Source organism: Arachis ipaensis, chromosome B07 (assembly GCF_000816755.2).
Source record: "Arachis ipaensis cultivar K30076 chromosome B07, Araip1.1, whole genome shotgun sequence".
Classification (NCBI taxonomy): domain Eukaryota; kingdom Viridiplantae; phylum Streptophyta; class Magnoliopsida; order Fabales; family Fabaceae; genus Arachis; species Arachis ipaensis.
Window position 1 is genome coordinate 54,886,562 of NC_029791.2, and position 12,145 is coordinate 54,898,706.

The window sequence follows — 12,145 nt, forward strand, 5'->3', positions numbered from 1 at the left end:
TGATTTGCATGATTTTTTATGTCTTGTATTTGTGTTTGGATGCATTTAGCATGATTGAGGCCATCTTTGATGATAAACTCACTAACCTATATGGCCAACCCTTGCATTCACCTTTGTGAACCCCTTTGAGCCTATGAATTCCCTTTTGTTCTAATGATAGCACATTACTCCCCTTAAGCGAAAAACCATTGATGTCCTTGAATTACTCTTTGATTAACTTGGGTGGATTAGTGTGTGCATTCTAAGTGTGGGGAAATTTTGGGAAGCATTGGTGATAGAGGCATGAACTCATTGTGAAAAACTTTTGGCAATTAGGCAATGCTCATGCATTTCATTAATTAAGACATATGCATTCATAGTTCAATTTAAAAAAGAAAACTTGTGCATAACAAAGTATGAAATAAAGAGTAAATAAAGGATGCATATGCCAGGTTTGAAAAGAAAATGCATGAGTGAGGTGAGATAGAAAAAAAATGGGTAGAAAGGTTTTATTGTTATGAGTACATAGGAGATGTAGGATTAGGTGGACACTCAAGCTAATCAAAGAACTAATTCTTTAAGTCCACTTAACCATATTTTATCCTACCTAAATCCTAGCCCCATTACATCCCTCTAAAGACCTCATGATATTTGTTATTCATGCATTAAATACTAGTTGATTGTTAGATGACTTGCAAATCTTTGAAAAGCATGATAAAAGGAGAATTGAGTGGTTAAACCCTAAACACTGAGCGAATTGAGTGGATACACATCCGGTGAGGGGTTCGATCGCTCAATTCTATGTTCTTACGCCTCATATTGTATCTTCTTGCAAGTTGTTTAATTGGATAGTTTTGATAATTTCAATTCAATTCTTTGGGCATTGAACTTAGTGCATGAACTCTTTGCATTGACCCTAAAGCTTTCTTATGATGGATTGAAATTTCATGGTTTGTTTCTACCAACTCTCATCATAGTGCATATTGGCGATTAGCCTTAGGATAGTTGCATGCATTTAAGTATTATATAGCATAAGTCATTTTCCCTTTCATCTATCTCCTTTGAGTGTATTTAGCATGAGGACATGCTAGTGTTTAAGTGTGGGAGAATTAATGAATCCATATTTGATGATGATTTTTTGGTTAGAATTGAATGAATTCCATCACATAAACTTGCACTTATTCCCTTGAATAGCATGCTTTTGAACTTTCCTCCCAATTTTTGCTTGATTATGAAAATATGCTCTCTTGTACCCTATTTAATCTATTTTATTCCATTTTCTTTCCATTCTATGCCTTGATGTTGTTTGTGAGTGATTTTAGGTGTATAAGGTAGGAATGGGTTGGAGAAAATGAAAGAAGAGCATGCAAAGTGGAGGAAACATGAAGAAGCAAAGGAGATGAGTTCAGAGATGTGTGCGTGCGTACGCACAGGCACCCAATTAGAGCACGTGGATCATTTCGAGCGCGTCGCACTTCCAACCAAGCGTGCGTGCACATAGCTACTTGTGCGTACGCACAGGAAGGGATTTTCGCAAAGTGTGCAGACGCACACGCCTGTACGTCCGCACATGTGTCCGCACATGACTTCATTAAAATGGAACATGACTCGCGCTTTTGAGGCTTTGGAGGCCCATTTCTGAAGTCTTTTAGCTCATATTGGATGGAGAATGAAGATAATAACATAGCATATCCTTAGTATAGTTTCGGAGTAGTGGTAGGAAGCTTTTAGTTTAGTTTTCTCTAAGTTTTTCATCATCTCTATTAGGGTTTATATTAGGGTTTTATATTCAAGTGCCATTTCCATTTTTGATCTTGGATTTTGCTAGTTTCCATTGTAAGTATTCTCTTGTTATTACTCTTTATAGTTACATTATTCTTACTCTTTCTTCTAATTCAAGTTATAGTTCAATTTTACTTCTCTCTTGCAATTTCAATTTCTTGTTGATGAATTTGATGTTTGATGTTTGTTTTATGCTTTCTTGTCTTATTCTTGTTGATTGAGATCAATTGTTTCTTTTTATTTCAAGTCTTTTCTCATTTTTCCCATGTTTAAGGTTTTTGCCCACCAAGTGTTTGACAAAATATCAAACATGGTTTTAGGCTAAATTTTTGGCTCTTGGCTTAGGTAAAATGAGCAATTGGGTTCCTAGAGTTGGAATGTCTAACATTTAGTGTCAATTCTTGGATTGTTAATTATTCTTGTTCCCACTAACGCTAATTTGTTGCTAAGGCAATTAGCAAGCAATTTAGGTTTTGTAGGTTAAGGACACTTATGCTCATTTAACTTACTTTCCAATGTGAGGGTTGATCAAGTGAGACTAATCCATCATAATTGTCATAGTTGTGGTTCCAACAAAGAAAGGACCCTTAGCTCACTCTAAGCCAAGACTCTTTTTATGCTTTCAATCTTTCATACGCTTCCATGTTAATCTCTTTTATACTTTACTTGTTTATATTACATAGTCGGTTCTTTAATTTCTTCATTAGTTCAATCATTACAATTTTGCATGTTCTTTTATTGCTTTATATATTCATTTCTTCATTGACAACCCCTTGATCACTACAACCGGAATTGTACACTCATTATCCTCAAGTGTTCCTTGGGAGACAACCCGGGAGTCAAATACTCTCGGTTTTGAATTAGTTTTGAATTGTGACACATCTTTTGAATTTCCAATTTGAATGTGAGAGATGTTGTTGGTTTGGACTATGCTACCAACGGATTGATTCTTGTTTTGATTGATTTCGAACCAACATAAACCCTCACCGACATCAGTGCACACCAAGGAACCACCTCGGATATTACTTGCAAGCTATCAAGAGGAAATGCATTATTGATAGGAGTGGAGTCACTTTTAATATGCTCTAGGCGACTCAAGTGGTCCGCCACTAAATTTTAGGAACCACTCCTATCTTTGATATCTAAATCAAACTCTTGCAATAGCAATATCCAACGGCTTAGCCTTGCCTTTGACGTTTTCTTAGCTAGAAAGTATTTCAAAGCCGCATGGTCTAAATATACTACCACTTTGGTTCCAAGTAAATAGGCCTGGGATTTATCCAAGGCATAAACAATTGCTAAAAGTTCCTTTTTAGTGGTAGTATAGTTAGCCTGGGCACCATCAAAAGTCTTAGAAGCATAAGTTATGATATAGGGATCCTTACCTTCGCGCTGAGCCAGCGCCACTCCTACCAAATATAGTTAGATGCGTCGCACATAATCTCGAACGGCCTACTCCAATCAGGCCCTCTCACAATAGGAATTTGGGTTAAGGCAATCTTCAGCTTGTCAAATGCTTCCATGCACTCTTCACTCAAGTCAAACTCTACATCTTTTTGCAGCAGACGGGAAAGGGGTAAAGCAACCTTACTGAAGTCCTTGATGAAACACCGGTAGAAACCTACATGACCAAGAAAAGAACGGGCTGATAGGCGATTAAGCATTTGATCGATGAATGGTAGTGGATAGTGATCCTTGCGAGTGGCCAAGTTTCAGCACCTGTAGTCAATGCAAATCCTGCATGAATTTTGCACCCTTGTGGCCATGAGTTCCCCATTCTCATTTTTTACTGTGGTGACACCGGACTTCCTCAAAACCACTTGTACCGGGCTAACCCACTCACTATCTAAGATTGAATAGATAATGTCGGCTTCAAGTAGTCGAGTCACTTCTTTCTTCACAACTTCTAGAATTGTGGGGTTCAACTGCCTTTGAGGTTGACGGATATACTTGGCTCCCTCCTCTAGAAAAATGCGACGCTCACAAACTTGAGGGCTTATACAAACTATGTCTGCCAAACACAACCCAATAGCGTTCTTGTTCCTTCACAGTACATTAAGCAATCACTCCTCTTGTTGGGAAGTAAGCTCCTTTGGAATGATCACCGGGAGCTTTTGATTGTCTTCAAGATAAGCATACTTAAGGTGAGGTGGAAGTGGCTCCAATTCCATATTTAGCTCATGGCTTGGTGATAAACCTCATTTGTAGGGTTTATCTTGTATTGATTCTAGGGGATTTTATGACCTTTTACCCACATTTATCCAATGAAATAGCATGGTTTTAAAACTTCTCCTTTAATTGTGCTTAAGAGTGAAAACATGCTTTTTAGGCCCTTAATTGTTTAATCTTAATTCACCTTAATTCCATTAGATGCCTTGATATGTTTGTTAAGTGATTTTAGGTTTAGGAGGCAAAGATTGGATAAAGGGAATGAAGGAAAAGCATGAAAAAAATGGAGAACTCATAAAGAAATGAAGGAATCGCAAAAGCTGTCAAGCCGACCTCTTCGAACTTAATTGACCATAACTTGAGCTAAAGAGGTCCAAATAATGCGGTTCCAGTTGCGTTTGAAAGCTAACATCCGGGGCTTCGAAATGATATAAGATTTGCCATATTTTCATCACGGATAGAGGCGCGCACGCGCACGGTACGCGTACGCGCCGATTTGCATGTGATTCATTAGATGCAAATTCGTGGCCAGCGAATTCTAAAGCCTTGTGGGCCCAATCCAACTCATTTATGATGCTATTTAAGCCAAGGATTGAAGGGGAATGGACATACTTTACATACTTTTGATTATTAGTCATAGTTTAAGCTTTAGAAGTAGTTAGAGTTAGTTTCTAGAGAGAGAAGCTCTCACTTCTATCTAGAATTAGGATTAGGTTTTAGATCTAGATCTAGTTCTTCTTCTCTCTTCTAATTTTCCTTTCCTTTCCTTAATTGTTCTCTTGTGGTTGTAGAATTCTTCTTCTCTTGTAATTCCTTTGTATTGTTAGTTGTAGTTTATGAACTTTTTTTTGTAGATCTACATTTCTTCTTCAATGTAATTGGTAAGTTTTTTGTTGTTTCATAATTGTTTTCCTTTTCTATTGTTGATCTCTTGTTATTCTAATTAGATCTCTCTTTAATTCTTACAATTCATGTTATTTACTTTTATTACCTTCTATGTGTTTGTTAAAATGCTTCTTTTAGTTATGAGTTTACTTTTCTATTGTTTTGCCTTTCTATTGTTAATCTCTTACTTTTGTAGTTGTAGATTCCTTTAATTCTTGCAATTTACTATGCTTTTCTTTTGTGCCTTCCAAGTGTTTGATGAAATGCTTGGTTGGATTTTAGAGTAGATTTTAGTGCTCTTGGCTTGGGAAGGTAACTTAGGAACTCTTGAGTTACTAATGTCCAAGTGATTGACGATTGAGAGCCATTAACTCTAGGTCTCACTAATTGATTTGGTGGAGAACTAGGACTTATGGACTTGGATTGACATAGCTCACTTGACTTTCCTCTACTATTAGTTAGGGGTTAACTTAGTGGGGTTGGTCCTTGCCAATTCTCATGTTATGGTTAGTGATTAGGATAGAAATCCTTGACCACCAAACCTTGGCAAGACCTCTTTAGTTGTTAGTTTATTTTCATTTCCATTTACTTTTCATGCCTCTTATCAAAAACCCCAAATATAACTCATAACCAATAACAAGACACTTTATTGCAATTCCTAGGGAGAACGACCCGAGGTTCAATACTTCAGTTTATAGATTTTAGAGGTTTGTTTTAGTGACAAACAAATTTTTGTATGAAAGGATTGATGTTGGTTTAGAAACTATATTACAACGAGATTTATTGTGAATTCTAAACTGTCGCAAATCCAATCATCAAAATGGCGCCGTTGCCGGGGATTTGCAATGGTGTTGTGTTATTGGTTATTGTATATATGTGAATATTGTGAATAGATTGATTTTTGGATTGTTTGTTAGTTTTTGCTAGTTTTAGGACTTTAGTTTCTTATTTTCACTTTTCACTATGAATTCTCACTTTAGCTATGAGTGTGATTACAACTATGTTGTAGGTAATGGGAGCTACAATGAGAATGTATATCAAGGATGGGATAATCAAAGGTGGGAGGAGCCATATGCATATGATCAATCCTCTTGGCAACAACCTCCACCAATTCACTATGAAGAAGAGCCATTCTATGATGCATATCAATCAAATGGCTATGGTGAGCATCCTTGTGACTTTCAAGAACCACCACCATATGCCTATGAGCCATACCCTCAACATAACCCTCAACCATACTCACAAGCCACTTTTCACCAACCACCTTTATATGGCCCTCATCCATATCCACCATTACAACAACCATATGAGCCATATGAACCACATATAGAGCAACCACTATTCCAACATCACCACTTCCAAGATGAACCACCTCCAATGTATGAAAATTTTCAACCACAACATGAACTGTACTTCCCACCACAACCTCCCATGGAAGAATACTCATGTCCATCGATCCAAGAGCCATATAATCCTAATCATATTATCCAAGAGGAACAAGAGTCAAGGGATCGTCTCAAGGAAACATTGGATCAACTTCAAGCAACCATGGAGCGTGTTGTGCAACAAGTGGAAAGAGTCATTGGATCAATTTCAAGCAACCATGGAGTGTGTTGTGCAACAAGTAGAAAGAGTGGAAATTATTGAACCACCACAACTCTACCAAGAAGAACCACTTTCCTACTATGAATCCTTCTCCCAAAATGATGAACCCTTCCATCCCCCCAACCTCCAATGGATGACATCCTTGATGTTCTTGTTCAAGGACAAGAGGAGATGAAAAGGGATGTGCAACAATTCACGGCCGCCTTGGACGAGGTAGTAAATCGGAGAGCATCCCAATGCTTGAATACTCAAGGAACTCCCATGGCTACATGTGGCGAAACAAATGAAGAGCATAACATGAAGGAGAGATTAGTAGAGAATGAGGGAAGTTGCTTTGTATTGGAACAATTGGAGGAAGCTACAATTATTGAAGAAGAGGAAGAAGTGGTTGAAGACTTAGGAGATGCGGAACCACCTTGGGAATCTAGAATTGAAGAAAACCCCTCCAAGAAAATTGAACTTGATGCTAAGGAGGAATGTGCACAACCTCCAAGGCATATCCCTTATGAATAATTGGATGGGATAGAGCAAGAATTGTGTTCCCTTGGTGATGAAGATCAAGCATCGAGTCTTAGTGGTGAAGAATCCTTTGAGCATGAAGAACCTTCTCCCGATGAGATGGAAAGTAATTTGGAGGTAAATTTCTCTCACCCTCCCATTTATGATTTAAGTAAGGGAAAAGGCTTAGATAAAATTTTTGAACAAAGGATTGAGATTAAGAGATCTTGTGAGGAGGTGGAGATCCTTAGAAAAAGGAGGATGGGAATTGAATACGCTTTATCAAGATCCTTGGAATTGTCTTTGCCTAGGTTGCCATCTACTCCCTCATTTAAGTGGGTGAAATTCATTTCTATTAGCTTTATTGTCCCACTTGAGTATGGCTTGCTTGAAACGGATGGTCAACTTAGGATGCTTTGTGGGATGAAGTGTAAAAGAAAGATGTTTCGTGGTTGGCGTTGCAAATCAAGGCTCATTATGGTTGATAATTCAAGAGTTGGATACAAAGGTTGGAATAGTGCTCAATTAGATGGGTCTATGAGGATTGTTGGGCACTTTATAGAGAATTTACCTTACTAACCACCCGGATGAAAAAATAATGATGATCAACTTCAAGACGGGTGTGAAAATAAAGTATGGGATCCAAGATCACAAAACGAGGATCAACTTTGAGAGCCCCAAGCTTGTGAAAAACTCCATCAAGACTTGGCTCAATCCATGAGAAATCTTAGGGCACAATGGAGAACCAAGCAATGGTGGGAGTTCCAAGAAGCATTCAAGCACAAGCCACCTTGAGAGGAGCTCCCCATAAGTCCAACTTAAGGACAATAAACAAAAGTGCTAGGTGAGAGACACCCCACCATGGTAAATTCTTTTCATTTTTTTTCTTTTGTACATACTAATAGAATTAGCTTAATTTCATGTTTTGTTGAGTTTGTTGAGTCTAATTGGTAGTTTAGTATGTTAAATAAGGTTTTATGGTGTTTTGGTAGCTGTTTGGAGGTTTGGAATGCTTGGATTGATGCAAAAACATAGAAATTTTTTTTTGAAAAATAGAGCACCATCTGCGCGTACGTGCACTGCACCCGTACGATTGCATGATTTGGCCACCATATGATTTGAACCCTATTATTTGATTAGGCAAACTCTTGACATTGGATGGTGTAAATTTACCTCAATACATTGTATTTCACGATCATATGAATCCATATGCTTATAGCTTGAATGCTTTCATGCTTCTTTAATGCTTGTTTTACGTTACAAGCTTACTTAAAGCATCTCAAGCGCACTAGGATGACTGAAGTGCATGCTTCTTTTGTGACATTGCTTTTTATGCTAATGTGTGTTCTAAAAGGCACCTAATTTAGAACTCACATCCCTATTTTTCTAATGTCACACTAATTCACTCACTCAATTCTAGTGATTAGTACCTCATTCCCAACAATGTATGCTTCCTTATTTTTGTATTCTCCATCTTATGGTGTTATATTATTGTTTTTCATGAATGATGCACCACAAGCAAAAACAGAAGCAAGATGAAAGAACACACAGCAACCGGTTGATCTACCAGTTGAAGGTAGCAATCCGGAAAGTCGCCATACCCCCATGCTCATCTTTGAGTGCACCGAGGACGGTGCAAACTTTTAAGTGTGGGGAGGTCATCCGACCGATCGGTGATTTTGGGTGACAAATTTCTAATTCCAGCATTTTTGCATTTCATTTTATTTTTTTTAGGATTTTTGTTGCGTTTTCTTAATTTTGCATGTGTATACATAATAAGCTTAGTCAAAATAATAAAATTTTTCAAGAAATTTATCTATAGGGCACCTCAATTGATTTGAGTGAAAACTTTTCATAGAACTTGCTTGAATTATATATATATTGTGGATCATGTTTTTGAGCTAAGAACACAAGCAAGTGAGATTTGAGCCTAATGGTGTGGTTACATCTTATAACCACATATTTTCCCTTCTTGTGTGCATTATTCCCTTTTTATGATTGTGATCTTTGATTTGTTTGATTCTTTATGTCCAATATTTTGTGTATTCATGCATTTATATGATTGAGGCCATCATTTCATTTAGCTCACTTACCCAAATAGCCTTACCTTTTATCTTCCATTGTTAGCAAATTTGAGCCTACGATTAACCCACTTGTTCTTAATTTAGCACATTACAAGCCTTAAAGAGAAAAATAATAAATGTCCTTATTTGGATCTTTGATTAGCTTAGGCTAGAGTGTATGTATCATTCAAGTGTGGGAATCTTGGGACATTGGGAGAATAAAAGGGTAGTTTTGTATTTTTATTGAAATTATTGGGAATTGGGTACATGCTCATGTATTGATTAAATGTATAGACCTTATGCATTAACGTTCTTGTATATGAAAGAAAGAAAGAAAAAATAAGAAAAAGAAAAAATATATATAAGAAAAGAAAAAATAGAAAAAGAAAGAAATAAAAAAAGGGGACAAAATGCCCCAAAAGCAAAGTAAAGCTCAATAAGAATCAATGCATAAGTGTTGTGAAATGAAAAGAAAATGCATGAGTATGTTAAAAAGTGAAAAATGGGTAGTTAGGTTAGTTTTGACTTGTATAGGATGTCATAGGTTAGGTGGGAAGTTTAAGCGTATCAAAGATTCAAATTTCAAGCTCACTTGACCAAATATGCCTCCTTACCTTGACCCTAGCCCCGTTACAACCTATGAAAAGACCTCATGATACTTGTATACATGCATTGAATAAATGTTGATTGTTAGAATAAAAACAAATCTTAGAAAGCATGAAATAGAGGAGAATTGAGAGAATCAACCCTAAACACTTGAGCAAATAGAGTGCAAACACATCCGGTGAGGGTTTGATGCTCAATTACATGTTTTCACCTATAATCATCACTTTTCTTACAAGTTTGTAAAAATATTTAATAACTCAATTCAATTGTGGATTAGACTTGCTAGTCCTTAGCCCTTGTGCATATATGCCTCTTGGGAATTGATTTATTTTGACCGAGCAATTGCATTCATGTAGATAGTTGCATATAGGTCGATTACATTTAGTTAGACTTCATTAAATAAATGTTGATACCCCTTGTTTCTCTCTTGGTTTAAGCATAAGGACATGCTTGATTTAAGTGTGGGGAGGTTGATAAACCCCATTTGTAGGGTTTATCTTATATTAATTATAGGAGATTTTATGACCTTTTACCCACATTTATCCAATGAAATAGCATGGTTTTATAACTCCTCCTTTAATTGTGCTTAAGAGTGAAAACATGCTTTTTAGGCCTTTAATTGTTTAATCTTAATTCACCTTGATTCCATTAGATGCCTTGATATGTTTGTTAAGTGATTTTAGGTTTAGGAGGCAAAGATTGGATCAAGGGAATGAAGGAAAAGAATGAAAAAAATGGAGAACTCATGACGAAATGAAGGAATCGCAAAAGCTGTCAAGTCGACCTCTTCGCACTTAATTGACTATAACCTAAGCTACAGAGATCCAAATGATGCGGTGTTAGTTGCGTTGGAAAGATAACATCCGGGGCCTCGAAATGATATAAGATTTGCCATAGTTGCATCGCGGATACGGGCGCGCACGCGCATGGTATATGTACGCGCCGATTTGCATGTGATTCATTAGATGCAAATTCGTGGCCAGCGAATTCTAAAGCCTTGGGGGCCCAATCTAACTCATTTCTGATGCTATTTAAGCTAAGGATTGAAGGACAATGGACATACTTTACATACATTTGATCATTAGTCATAGTTTAAGCTTTAGGAGTAGTTAGAGTTAGTTTCTAGAGAGAGAAGCTCTCACTTCTCTCTAGAATTAGGATTAAGTTTTAGATACAGATCTAGTTCTTCTTCTCTCTTCTAATTTTTCTTTCCTTTCCTTAATTGTTCTCTTGTGGTTGTAGAATTCTTCTTCTCTTGTAATTCCTTTGTATTGTTAGTTGTAGTTTATGAACTTTCTTTTGTAGATCTACATTTCTTCTTCAATGCAATTCGTAAGTTTTTTGTTGTTTCATAATTGTTTTCCTTTTCTATTGTTGATCTCTTGTTATTCTAATTAGATCTCTATTTAATTCTTGCAATTCATGTTGTTTACTTTTATTGCCTTCTATGTGTTTGTTAAAATGCTTCTTTTAGTTATGAGTTTACTTTTCTATTGTTTTGCCTTTCTATTGTTAATCTCTTACTTTTGTTGTTGTAGATTCCTTTAATTCTTGCAATTTACTATGCTTTTCTTTTGTGCCTTCCAAGTGTTTGATGAAATGCTTGGTTGGATTTTAGAGTAGATTTTAGTGCTCTTGGCTTGGGAAGGTAACTTAGGAACTCTTGAGTTACTAATATCCAAGTGATTGACGATTGGGAGCCATTAACTCTAGATCTCACTAATTAATTTATTGGAGAACTAGGACTTACGGACTTGGATTGACATAGCTCACTTGACTTTCCTCTACTATTAGTTAGGGGTTAACTTAGTGGGGTTGGTCCTTGCCAATTCTCATGTTGTGGTTAGTGATTAGGATAGAAATCCTTGACCACCAAACCTTGCCAAGACCTCTTTAGTTGTTAGTTTATTTTCATTTCCATTTACTTTTCATGCCTCTTATCAAAAACCCCAAATATAACTCATAACCAATAACAAGACACTTTATTGAAATTCTTAGGGAGAACGACTCGAGGTTCAATACTTCGGTTTATAGATTTTAGGGGTTTGTTTTAGTGACAAACAAATTTTTGTATTAAAGGATTGATGTTAGTTTAGAAACTATATTACAACGAGATTTATTGTGAATTCTAAACCGTCACAAGTCCAATCATCACTTGGCACTTGATTATCTAATAGCACCGGAGGTGACAAAGTGTCCTCATCATATTCAGTGGGTTTCTCCACACTTACACCTTGCATCATGTTCTTCTCATCAACTATATCCTGGTGGACTTCAGCCACAATATCATCAATCATATCACACCAGAAGATCGAGTAGTCCTCCGGTGGATGCTTCATAGCCTCATCAACGTTGAAACTCACCACTCTTCCATCAATTTCAAAAGAATAAGTCCCCAAAAAAGAATCCAATTTAAACCGAGAGGTTTTTAAGAATGGCCTCCCTAGCAAGATAAATGATGGTCTTTTAGAGTCATTAGGAGGCATCTCAAGAATATAGAAATCAATGGGAAAATTCAACTCCTTAATGCTCACTAAGACATCTTCCGCAATGCCAAC